Here is a 12092-nt window from a genome sequence, read left to right as displayed (position 1 = left end):
GACTGAACAAACGGCAGGGGAGCAGGGGGCCCAGGGCAGGGCCCTCAGAGCCCGGCAGACCCAGTGGGGTGTCACAAGCATTTAGGCCCAGGCCAAAGGGCGCCTTCTTTGTCTGCACAGCTGCCCAAACTCTCACCTTTCCACTCAGGCCGCCCTCTTATTTGAAGTGTGTTTGGAACCTGTCCGCGCAGTACACCTCGCTGCACAGCTAACCATATGTCAGGGCATCGTAGCTTCCTGCCAGGTGACCGAAGTTCGCAGGCAAATGGGTCCCTGGGACACATGCGGAGAGGCTCCTGCCCGGGCCACAGGCCGCCCACTGGCCCTGCCCCAGATCGAAGGCTGAAAAGCAGCCATGTCTGAGTCCACTGCCTCTCCAAGGAGTATTGGACAAACATTTGTAGAAAACGGGGTCATTGCGGGCAACTCATTGGAGGGACACAAATAAATCTTTGCCGACTTTCTGCTGAAGCGTCCGGCGTTCACACCTAAGCCTCTTACAAGGTCAGCTGTTTAGCTAAACATGAGCTCATGATCTAAATTTACACAATATTGAAGAAATAAGCTACAAAGTGAGACAATCAGCAAAAACAATCAATACCAGAATGAGATTCCCTAGGCCATCCATCTGATGTTGGAATAATCAGGTGCAAGGCAGAAAATATACATAAAACTGGAACTGACACAAGGAACAAGGAGGTTTTCAAAGGCTGGTAGGATCTCTAAAACATTTTTAAAGTACATGTCATTGATAAACCTAAACACTCAAAGGTTGTTTAATACCACAGATTAAGCATTGAGAAGAGTGAAATTATGCTGTTTTGAAAACTATGGCAGGTGAGATTTTCTGCCTAATTATGTCAGAAGATTTCTCTAAAAAATAGACATTATTTCAAAGACTTATTGGCTGTGAAATAAGTTAAGTGTATTTCAAATGGCTTGTCTGCAAAGAAAGATGAGATGTAGGGAATCACAGAAAGTCGAGGGGAAAATGTCAATATATACATTGCTATATGGTGAACTAAGCCTTAGGCCAGCCACAATGTAGAGGACCTGACCCTTAGAAACTTAAAAGTGAGCTGGAATCTTTAAAAGTTCAAATCGTTATAAGTAAAAAGATTGATGAAAATGAATAACCAAGTGTTTTAATTGACATCAGATCAAAACAATAAACCCTGAGAACATAGAAAAAAGATAAAGATAGATATGAGCAGAACTTAATACCACAGAAAACGTATAAAATTCAGGTGAGGTAGTAAGTCCAAAGAATATTCTTTGAAAAGATTTAAAAGACACGCTTTGATTAAGGAAAGCACAAACATAATTAAAGAATATATAGAAAGAATCAGGACAATGTTATAGCAGAGAATATATGAAATGCCAGTAAATTTGAACATTTCTGTAAAGTGGACCATTTCCTAGCTCCTACACTTTACCAAAACTGACACAAGAGGAAATCATTTAAGGTCATCATGTCTGCCCTTGGCATTCTCGGAACGCCCTGGCCTCAGAATGCAGCATCTGTAGTCGATGGTAAACTGTGGAGAGTGGGCGGGGCTGAGGGAGGCTGGAACACTGCCCTCACGGAGGGAGTGGGTGTGTCCATCTCTGCTGTGACTGAACAAAGGGCAGGGGAGCAGGGGGCACAGGGCAGGGCCCTCAGATCAAGGCAGGCCCAGTGGGGTGTCACAAGCATTTAGGCCCAGGCCAAAGGGCGCCTTATTTGTCTGCACAGCTGGCCAAACTCTCACTTTTCCACTCAGGCCACCCACTTATTTGAAGTGTGTGTGGAACCTGTCCACCCAGTATACCTCGCTGCACAGCTAACCATAGGTCTGGGCATCGTAGCTTCTTGCCAGGTGACCGAAGTTCGCAGGAGAGATGATTCCCAGGTTCACACGCAGAGAGGCTCCTGCCCGGGGCACACGCCGCCCACTGCCCCTGCCCAAGATCGGGGGCCGAAAGCAGCCCTGTGTAAGTCCCCTACCCCTAGAGGGAGTATTGGACCAACACTTCTAGAAAACGGGGTCCTTGTGGGCAACTCATTGGAGGGACATAAATCAATCTTTGCCGACTTTTTGCTGAAAATTACGAGCGTTCACACCTAAGCCTTTTACAAGGTCAGCTGTTTAGCTAAACATGAGCTCATGACCTAAATTTACACAATAATGAAGAAATCAGCTACAAAGGGAGACAATCAGCAAAAACAATCAATACCAGAATTAGATTCCCTAGGCCATCCGTCAGATGTTGGAATAATCAGGTGCTAGGCAGAAAATATACATAAACCTGGAAAAGAAACAAGGAACAAGGATGTTTTCAAAGACTGGTAGGGTCTCTAAAACATTTTTAAAGTACATGTCATTGATAAAGCTAAATACTCAAAGGTTGTTTAATACAACAAATTAAGCAGTGAGAAGAGTGAAATTATGTTGTTTAGAAAACTATGGAAGGTGAGATTTTCTGCCTAATTATATAAGATGGTTTCTCTAAAAAATACACATTATTTCAAAGACTTATTGGCTGTGAAATAAGTTAAGGGTATTTCAAATGTATTGTCTGCAAAGAAATGTGAGATGTATTGAATCACAGAAAGCCGAGGGGATAATATGTCAATATATACTTTGCTATATGGTGAACTAAGCCTTAGGCCGGCAACAGTGTAGAGGAATGGACCCTTAGAAACGTACAAGTAAGCTGGAATCTTTAAAAGTTCAAATCGTTATAAGTAAAAAGATTTATTAAAAATAATAACCAAGTGTTTTACTTGACATCAGAAAATCAAAACAATAAACCCTGAGAACATAGAAAAAAGATAAATAAAGATATGAGCAGTAATTAATACAACAGAAAACGTATAAAATTTAGGTAATTTAGTAAGTCCAAAGAATATTCTTTGAAAAGATTTAAAAGACACACTTTGATTTAGGAAAACAAAAAAAAGTAAATAATATACAGAAAGAATCAGGACAATGTTATAGCGGAGAATATATGAATTGCCAGTAAATTTGAATATTTCTGTAAAGTGGACCTTTTCCTAGCTCCTAAAGTTTACCAAAACTGACACAAGAGGAAATCATTTAAGGTCATCATGTCTGTCCTTGGCATTCTCGGAACGCCCTGGCCTCAGAATGCAGCATTTTTAGTCCATGAAAACCTGCGGAGAGGGGGCGTGGCTGAGGGAGTTTGGAAGACTGCCCTCACTGAGGGAGTGGGTGTGGCCATCTCTGCTGTGACTGAACAAAGGGCAGGGGAACAGGGGGCCCAGGGCAGGGACCTCAGAGCCCGGCAGACCCAGTGGGGTGTCACAAGCATTTAGGCCCAGGCCAAAGGGCGCTTTCTTTGTCTGCACAGCTGCCCAAACTCACACCTTTCCACTCAGGCCGCCCTCTTATTTGAAGTGTGTTGGGTACCTGTCCGCGCAGTACAATTCGCTGCACAGCTAACCATAGGTCAAGGCATCGTAGCTTCCTGCCAGGTGACCGAAGTTCGCAGGCAAATGGGTCCCTGGGTCACATGCGGAGAGGCTCCTGCCCGGGCCACAGGCCGCCCACTGGCCCTGCCCCAGATCGAAGGCTGAAAAGCAGCCATGTCTGAGTCCACTGCCTCTCGAAGAAGTATTGGACCAACACTTGTAGAAAACGGGGTCCTTGCGGGCAACTCATTGGAGGGACACAAATAAATCTTTGCCGACTTTCTGCTGAAGCTTACCAGCGTTCACACCTAGGCCTCTTACAAGGTCAGCTGTTTAGCTAAACATGAGCTCATGATCTAAATTTACACAATATTGAAGAAATCAGCTACAAAGGGAGACAATCAGCAAAAACAATCAATACCAGAATGAGATTCCCTAGGCCATCCATCTGATTTTGGAGCAATCAGGTGCAAGGCAGAAAATATACATAAAACTGGAACTGAAACAAGGAACAAGGAGGTTTTCAAAGGCTGGTAGGATCTCTAAAACTTTTTTAAAGTACATTTCGTTGATAAACCTAAATACTCAAAGGTTGTTTAATACCACAGATTAAGCATTGAGAAGAGTGAAATTATGCTCTTTTCAAAACTATGGCAGGTGAGATTTTCTGCCTAATTATATAAGAAGATTTCTCTAAAAAATAGACATTATTTCAAAGAATTATTGGCTGTGAAATAAGTTAAGGGTATTTCAAATGTCTTGTCTGCAAAGAAAGGTGAGATGTAGGGAATCACAGAAAGCCGAGGGGAAAATATGTCAATATATACATAGCCATATGTTGAACTAAGCCTTAGGCCGGCAACATTGTAGAGGAAAGGACCCTTAGAAACGTACAAGGAAGCTGGAATCTTTAAAAGTTCAAATCTTTATAAGTAAAAAGATTTATTAAAAATAATAACCAAGTGTTTTACTTGACATCAGAAAATCAAAACTATAAACCCTGAGAACATAGAAAAAAGATAAATAAAGATATGAGCAGAACTTAATACAACAGAAAACGTATAAAATTCAGGTGATTTAGTAAGTCCAAAGAATATTCTTTGAAAAGATTTAAAAGACACACTTTGATTAATGAAAACATAAACATAAGTAAAGAATATGCAGAAAGAATCAGGACAATGTTATAGCAGAGAATATATGAAATGCCAGTAAACTTGAACATTTCTGTAAAGCGGACCATTTCCTAGCTGCTACAGTTTACGAAAACTAACACAAGAGGTAATCATTTAAGATCATCATGTCTGCCCTTGGCATTCTCGGAACGCCCTGGCCTCAGAATGCAGCATCTGTAGTCCATGGTAACCTGCGGAGAGGGGGCGTGGCTGAGGGAGTTTGGAAGACTGGCATCACTGAGGGAGTGGGTGTGGCCATCTCTTCTGTGACTGAACAAAGGGCAGGGGAGCAGGGGGCCCAGGGCAGGGCCCTCAGAGCCCGGCAGACCCAGTGGGGTGTCAGAAGCATTTAGGCCCAGGCCAAAGGGCGCCTTCTTTGTCTGCACAGCTGCCCAAACTCTCACCTTTCCACTCAGGCCGCCCTCTTATTTGAAGTGCGTTTGGAACCTGTCCGCGCAGTACACCTCGCTGCACAGCTAACCATAGGTCAGGGCATCGTAGCTTCCTGCCAGGTGACCGAAGTTCGCAGGCAAATGGGTCCCTGGGACTCATGCGGAGAGGCTCCTGCCAGGGCCACAGGCCGCCCAGTGGCCCTGCCCCAGATCGAAGGCTGAAAAGCAGCCATGTCTGAGTCCACTGCCTCTCGAAGGAGTATTGGACCAACACTTGTAGAAAACGGGGTCCTTGCGGGCAACTCATTGGAGGGACACAAATAAATCTTTGCCGACTTTCTGCTGAAGCGTACCAGCGTTCACACCTAAGCCTCTTACAAGGTCAGCTGTTTAGCTAAACATGAGCTCATGATCTAAATTTACACAATATTGAAGAAATCAGCTACAAAGGGAGACAATCAGCAAAAACAATCAATACCAGAATGAGATTCCCTAGGCCATCCATCTGATGTTGGAATAATCAGGTGAAAGGCAGAAAATATACATAAAACTGGAACTGAAACAACGAACAAGGAGGTTTTCAAAGGCTGGTAGGATCTCTAAAACATTTTTAAAATACATGTCATTGATAAACCTAAATACTCAAAGGTTGTTTAATACCACAGATTAAGCATTGAGAAGGGTGAAATTATGCTGTTTTGAAAACTATGGCAGGTGAGATTTTCTGCCTAATTATATAAGATGATTTCTCTAAAAAATACACATTATTTCAAAGACTTATTGGCTGTGAAATAAGTTAAGGGTATTTCAAATGGCTTGTCTGCAAAGAAAGGTGAGATGTAGGGAATCACAGAAAGCCGAGGGGATAATATGTCAATATATACATAGCTATATGTTGATCTAAGCCTTAGGCCGGCAACAGTGTAGAGGAATGGACCCTTAGAAACTTGAAAGTGAGCTGGAATCTTTAAAAGTTCAAATCTTTATAAGTAAAAAGATTGATGAAAATGAATAACCAAGTGTTTTAATTGACATCAGAAGATCAAAACAATAAACCCTGAGAACATAGAAAAAAGATAAATAAAGATATGAGCAGAACTTAATACCACAGAAAACGTATAAAATTCAGGTGAGGTAGTAAGTCCAAAGAATATTCTTTGAAAAGATTTAAAAGACACACTTTGATTAAGGAAAACAAAAAAATGTAAAGAATATACAGAAAGAATCAGGACAATGTTATAGCAGAGAATATATGACATGCCAGTAAACTTGAACATTTCTGTAAAGCGGACCATTTCCTAGCTGCTACAGTTTACGAAAACTGACACAAGAGGAAATCATTTAAGGTCATCATGTCTGCCCTTGGCATTCTCGGAACGCCCTGGCCTCAGAATGCAGCATCTGTAGTCCATGGTAACCTGCGGAGAGGGGGCGTGGCTGAGCGAGGTTAGAAGACTGCCATCACTGAGGGAGTGGGTGTGGCCATCTCTGCTGTGACTGAACAAAGGGCAGGGGAGCAGGGGGCCCAGGGCAGGGCCCTCAGAGCCCGGCAGACCAAGTGGGGTGTCACAAGCATTTAGGCCCAGGCCAAAGGGCGCCTTCTTTGTCTGCACAGCTGCCCAAACTCTCACCTTTCCACTCAGGCCGCCCTCTTATTTGAAGTGTGTTTGGAACCTGTCCGCGCAGTACACCTCGCTGCACAGCTAACCATAGGTCAGGGCATCGTAGCTTCCTGCCAGGTGACCGAAGTTCGCAGGCAAATGGGTCCCTGGGACACATGCGGAGAGGCTCCTGCCAGGGCCACAGGCAACCCACTGGCCCTGCCCCAGATCGAACCCTGAAATGCAACCATGTCTGAGTCCACTGCCTCTCGAAGGAGTATTGGACCAACACTTGTAGAAAACGGGGTCATTGTGGGCAACTCATTGGAGGGACACAAATAAATCTTTGCCGACTTTCTGCTGAAGCGTCCAGCGTTCACACCTAAGCCTCTTACAAGGTCAGCTGTTTAGCTAAACATGAGCTCATGATCTAAATTTACACAATATTGAAGAAATCAGCTACAAAGTGAGACAATCAGCAAAAACAATCAATACCAGAATGAGATTCCCTAGGCCATCCATCTGATGTTGGAATAATCAGGTGCAAGGCAGAAAATATACATAAAACTGGAACTGAAACAAGGAACAAGGAGGTTTTCAAAGGCTGGTAGGATCTCTAAAACATTTTTAAAGTACATGTCATTGATAAACCTAAATACTCAAAGGTTGTTTAATACCACAGATTAAGCATTGAGAAGAGTGAAATTATGCTGTTTTGAAAACTATGGCAGGTGAGATTTTCTGCCTAATTATGTCAGAAGATTTCTCTAAAAAATAGACATTATTTCAAAGACTTATTGGCTGTGAAATAAGTTAAGTGTATTTCAAATGGCTTGTCTGCAAAGAAAGGTGAGATGTAGGGAATCACAGAAAGTCGAGGGGAAAATGTCAATATATACATTGCTATATGGTGAACTAAGCCTTAGGCCAGCCACAATGTAGAGGACCTGACCCTTAGAAACTTAAAAGTGAGCTGGAATCTTTAAAAGTTCAAATCTTTATAAGTAAAAAGATTGATGAAAATGAATAACCAAGTGTTTTAATTGACAACAGATCAAAACAATAAACCCTGAGAACATAGAAAAAAGATAAAGATAGATGTGACCAGAACTTAATACCACAGAAAACGTATAAAATTCAGGTGAGGTAGTAAGTCCAAAGAATATTCTTTGAAAAGATTTAAAAGACACACTTTGATTAAGGAAAGCACAAACATAATTAAAGAATATATAGAAAGAATCAGGACAATGTTATAGCAGAGAATATATGAAATGCCAGTAAATTTGAACATTTCTGTAAAGTGGACCATTTCCTAGCTCCTACACTTTACCAAAACTGACACAAGAGGAAATCATTTAATGTCATCATGTCTGCCCTTGGCATTCTCGGAACGCCCTGGCCTCAGAATGCAGCATCTGTAGTCCATGGTAACCTGTGGATAGTGGGCGGGGCTGAGGGAGGCTGGAACACTGCCCTCACTGAGGGAGTGTGTGTGGCCATCTCTGCTGTGACTGAACAAAGGGCTGGGGAGCAGGGGGCCCATGGCAGGGCCCTCAGAGCAAGGCAGGCCCAGTGGGGTGTCACAAGCATTTAGGCCCAGGCCATAGGGCGCCTTCTTTGTCTGCACAGCTGGCCAAACTCTCACTTTTCCACTGAGGCCACCCACTTATTTGAAGTGTGTGTGGAACCTGTCCACGCAGTATACCTCGCTGCACAGCTAACCATAGGTCTGGGCATCGTAGCTTCCTGCCAGGTGACCGAAGTTCGCAGGAGAGATGATTCCCAGGTTCACACGCAGAGAGGCTCCTGCCCGGGCCACACGCCGCCCACTGCCCCTGCCCAAGATCGGGGGCCGAAAGCAGCCCTGTCTAAGTCCCCTACCCCTAGAGGGAGTATTGGACCAACACTTCTAGAAAACGGGGTCCTTGTGGGCAACTCCTTGGAGGGACAGAAATAAATCTTTGCCGACTTTTTGCTGAAACTTACGAGCGTTCACACCTAAGTCTTTTACAAGGTCAGCTGTTTAGCTAAACATGAGCTCATGACCTAAATTTACACAATAATGAAGAAATCAGATACAAAGGGAGACAATCAGCAAAAACAATCAATACCAGAATTAGATTCCCTAGGCCATCCGTCAGATGTTGGAATAATCAGGTGCTAGGCAGAAAATATACATAAACCTGGAAAAGAAACAACGAACAAGGATGTTTTCAAAGACAGGGAGGGTCTCTAAAACATTTTTAAAGTACATGTCATTGATAAAGCTAAATACTCAAAGGTTGTTTATTACAACAAATTAAGCAGTGAGAAGAGTGAAATTATGTTGTTTAGAAAACTATGGAAGGTGAGATTTTCTGCCTAATTATATAAGATTATTTATCTAAAAAATACACATTATTTCAAAGACTTATTGGCTGTGAAATAAGTTAAGGGTATTACAAATGTATTGTCTGCAAAGAAATGTGAGATGTAGGGAATCACAGAAAGCCGAGGGGATAATATGTCAATATATAGTTTGCTATATGGTGAACTAAGCCTTAGGCCGGCAACAGTGTAGAGGAATGGACCCTTAGAAACGTACAAGTAAGCTGGAATCTTTAAAAGTTCAAATCGTTATAAGTAAAAAGATTTATTAAAAATAATAACCAAGTGTTTTACTTGACATCAGAAAATCAAAACAATAAACCCTGAGAACATAGAAAAAAGATAAATAAAGATATGAGCAGAAATTAATACAACAGAAAACGTATAAAATTTAGGTAATTTAGTAAGTCCAAAGAATATTCTTTGAAAAGATTTAAAAGACACATTTTGATTTAGGAAAACAAAAAAAAGTAAATAATATACAGAAAGAATCAGGACAATGTTATAGCGGAGAATATATGAATTGCCAGTAAATTTGAATATTTCTGTAAAGTGGACCTTTTCCTAGCTCGTAAAGTTTACCAAAACTGACACAAGAGGAAATCATTTAAGGTCATCATGTCTGCCCTTGGCATTCTCGGAACGCCCTGGCCTCAGAATGCAGCATTTTTAGTCCATGGTAACCTGCGGAGAGGGGGCGTGGCTGAGGGAGGTTGGAAGACTGCCCTCACTGAGTGAGTGGGTGTGGCCATCTCTGCTGTGACTGAACAAAGGGCAGGGGAACAGGGGGCCCAGGGCAGGGCCCTCAGAGCCCGGCAGACCCAGTGGGGTGTCACAAGCATTTAGGCCCAGGCCAAAGGGCGCTTTCTTTGTCTGCACAGCTGCCCAAACTCTCACCTTTCCACACAGGCCGCCCTCTTATTTGAAGTGTGTTGGGTACCTGTCCGCGCAGTACACCTCGCTGCACAGCTAACCATAGGTCAAGGCATCATAGCTTCCTGCCAGGTGACTGAAGTTCTCAGGCAAATGGGTCCTGGGACACATGCGGAGAGGACCCTGCCCGGGCCACAGGCCGCCCACTGGCCCTGCCCCAGATCGAAGGCTGAAAATCAGCCATGTCTGAGTCCACTGCCTCTCGAAGGAGTATTGGTCCAACACTTGTAGAAAACGGGGTCCTTCCGGGCAACTCATTGGAGGGACACAAATAAATCTTTGCCGACTTTCTGCTGAAGCGTACCAGCGTTCACACCTAAGCCTCTCACAAGGTCAGCTGTTTAGCTAAACATGAGCTCATGATCTAAATTTACACAATATTGAAGAAATCAGCTACAAAGGGAGACAATCAGCAAAAACAATCAATACCAGAATGAGATTCCCTAGGCCATCCATCTGATGTTGGAGTAATCAGGTGCAAGGCAGAAAATATACATAAAACTGGAACTGAAACAAGGAACAAGGAGGTTTTCAAAGGCTGGTAGGATCTCTAAAACATTTTTAAAGTACATTTCGTTGATAAACCTAAATACTCAAAGGTTGTTTAATACCACAGATTAAGCATTTAGAAGAGGGAAATTATGCTGTTTTCAAAACTATGGCAGGTGAGATTTTCTGCCTAATTATATAAGAAGATTTCTCTAAAAAATAGACATTATTTCAAAGACTTATTGGCTGTGAAATAAGTTAAGTGTATTTCAAATGGCTTGTCTGCAAAGAAAGGTGAGATGTAGGGAATCACAGAAAGTCGCGGGGAAAATGTCAATATATACATTGCTATATGGTGAACTAAGCCTTAGGCCAGCCACAATGTAGAGGACGTGACCCTTAGAACTTGAAAGTGAGCTGGAATCTTTAAAAGTTCAAATCTTTATAAGTAAAAAGATTGATGAAAATGAATAACCAAGTGTTTTAATTGACATCAGAAGATCAAAACAATAAACCCTGAGAACATAAAAAAAGATAAATAAAGATATGAGCAGAACTTAATACCACAGAAAACGTATAAAATTCAGGTGAGGTAGTAAGTCCAAAGAATATTCTTTGAAAAGATTTAAAAGACACACTTTTATTAAGGAAAACAAAAAAAAGTAAAGAATATACAGAAAGAATCAGGACAATGTTATAGCAGAGAATATATGAAATGCCAGTAAATTTGAATATTTCTGTAAAGTGGACCATTTCCTAGCTCCTACAGTTTACCAAAACTGACACAAGAGGAAATCATTTAAGGTCATCATGTCTGCCCTTGGCATTCTCCGAACGCCCTGGCCTCAGAATGCAGCATCTGTAGTCCATGGTAACCTGTGGAGAGTGGGCGGGTCTGAGGGAGGCTGGAACACTGCCCTCACTGAGGGAGTGGGTGTGGCCATCTCTGCTGTGACTGAATAAAGGGCAGGGGAGCATGGGGCCCAGGGCAGGGCCCTCAGAGCAAGTCAGGCCCAGTGGGGTGTCACAATCATTTAGGCCCAGGCCATACGGCGCCTTCTTTGTCTGCACAGCTGGCCCAACTCTCACTTTTCCACTGAGGCCACCCACTTATTTGAAGTGTGTGTGGAACCTGTCCACGCAGTATACCTCGCTGCACAGCTAACCATAGGTCTGGGCATCGTAGCTTCCTGCCAGGTGACCGAAGTTCTCAGGAGAGATGATTCCCAGGTTCACACGCAGAGACGCTCCTGCCCGGGCCACACGCCGCACACTGCCCCTGCCCAAGATCGGGGGCCGAATGCTGCCCTGTCTAAGTCCCCTACCCCTAGAGGGAGTATTGGACCAACACTTCTAGAAAACGGGGTCCTTGTGGGAAACTCATTGGAGGGACACAAATAAATCTTTGCCGACTTTTTGCTGAAACTTACGAGCGTTCACACCTAAGCCTTTTACAAGGTCAGCTGTTTAGCTAAACATGAGCTCATGACCTAAATTTACACAATAATGAAGAAATCAGCTACAAAGGGAGACGATCAGCAAAAACAATCAATACCAGAATTAGATTCCCTAGGCCATCCGTCAGATGTTGGAATAATCAGGTGCTACTCAGAAAATATACATAAACCTGGAAAAGAAACAAGGAACAAGGATGTTTTCAAAGACTGGTAGGGTCTCTAAAACATTTTTAAAGTACATGTCATTGATAAAGCTAAATACACAA

The sequence above is a fragment of the Mesoplodon bidens genome (genome assembly GCF_964165515.1).
Source record: "Mesoplodon bidens genome assembly, chromosome: Y".
NCBI classification, from domain to species: Eukaryota; Metazoa; Chordata; class Mammalia; order Artiodactyla; family Ziphiidae; genus Mesoplodon; species Mesoplodon bidens.
Note: the sequence above shows the minus strand (reverse complement) of the source record.